Raw genomic sequence first — 1469 nt, 5'->3', positions numbered from 1 at the left:
TATAATCTGGAGTAGTACCCATGGAAAGCAGCAATATGAACTAAATGAATGTGCAAAGTAGCAAGATTTGTTTTTTATTACATTCTACGAGGCAAAATATAAGAATACTCACATAGGCTGGAGATCTACTCTGAACTGAGAGATTTCACCATAAAGGTAAAGCCACACCTGTTTCATTCCTGGACACAGTTATGGCTTTCTACTATATCATATATGCATGTCTTGCCTGCAAGAGAAGTTACCCCTTACAGCTTTCAAAAGTATCTCCAACAGAGAAAGTTTACCTAGCCTGATGGTGCATTCCACATCCTGCCTGCACCTGGTCCAAAGCACACCAAGCCCCACTGCAAGTCTCAGGGAGCCCCAAGTTCCATACGTACCCATGACTCTGGTTTTGGTCTGTGAGTCACTCTTCAGCCCTCAGCATCATTTCAGTCCATGGGGGAACACCCACTACCCCAGCCAGCACAGAGTGGGGGCACAAGGTAGTGTCTCAGAAAAAACATCACTTTAATAGATCATCATTTTCACCTTGCTGAAATTGAATTTTTTAGTGGCATCAATACATTTATCATTATTTAGTTGTCAAGAAAACAAAACTACAACAAAACAAACAAACAAAAAACCAACACAAAGCTACCGAAAACACTGTGTAATGAAAATGCATATGGTAAAATACAAGGCATTTACAAAATGTTAATTTTTTCCCCTAGAAGAGTTCAGAATTTTATTCTAATGACTATTTTTCACAGAAGATGGTAAAGAAATAGAGGATTATCTACACAAAGCACAAGCTTTAGTGCTACGTAAGCTCTTACTGTTCCTGGTACAGACCTTCAACCAGCATCTTCTGCAGCTACCTGGCCTTCATGCCTTGATTTTCCCAAGCTGCACAATGACTTATTTTGCTGCTATCGCTCCTCACTCTGCCCCCAGTCTGAAAGCCACTCAAAACTAGGCCAAGCCCTCAGTAAAAAGACAAGAAATCAACCCTGCCCTGTACTTCTCTCAAGCTAATTTCAGACATGATCTAATGAGTGGGTGGTAACAAAACAACAAGGCGGGACAGGAGAGAAAAGCCCAAGGAGCACTGTTGGTGTTAGAAAGAAACTCAGCAAAAACCAAGTGCACAGGAGAACAAAACAAAGGTTCTTCAATTTGTCAATAATTATTTTTATTTTAGATAACCAAGGAAGAGGAGGGAAAGGCTCACCTCCTTAAGTATCCAGTAAGTGTTTGGAACAAGTTACCAGTAAAAACATAATCAGAGATAAAACCTTTGTCTTGTTAGACCGGCTCCATGCATAGGGTGACATGATGAAAGGAGATGGCAGGAGCAGACAGTGAGGTGCAGCAGAACTGCCAGCAGGACAGACCGACAGACCACACGGGAAATTCAAAGAACTGAGAAAGGGCAGCAAAGGTGTGCAGAGTTTTGAAGATCTTGAATCTGATGCAGTGGGGCCAAA

General features: G+C 41.6%; 1 long non-coding RNA gene across 12 annotated transcripts in view; it reads right to left on the bottom strand.

Annotated features, from left to right (window-relative positions):
* Positions 1-1469, bottom strand: part of LOC104912158 — a 19939-nt gene that overhangs the window by 4249 nt on the left and 14221 nt on the right. For 11 of the 12 annotated variants that reach the window (XR_004160624.1, XR_004160621.1, XR_004160619.1 and 8 more), the window contains one exon: positions 381-535. The exons of the other annotated variant lie outside the window; for it this stretch is intronic. This is a non-coding gene — a long non-coding RNA (uncharacterized LOC104912158). The remainder of the gene's footprint in view (positions 1-380; positions 536-1469) is intronic. 12 annotated transcript variants of the gene reach the window in all.

The sequence above is a fragment of the Meleagris gallopavo genome, chromosome 9 (genome assembly GCF_000146605.3).
Source record: "Meleagris gallopavo isolate NT-WF06-2002-E0010 breed Aviagen turkey brand Nicholas breeding stock chromosome 9, Turkey_5.1, whole genome shotgun sequence".
Taxonomy (NCBI): domain Eukaryota; kingdom Metazoa; phylum Chordata; class Aves; order Galliformes; family Phasianidae; genus Meleagris; species Meleagris gallopavo.
Note: the sequence above shows the minus strand (reverse complement) of the source record. Positions and strands in the feature narration are given on the sequence as shown.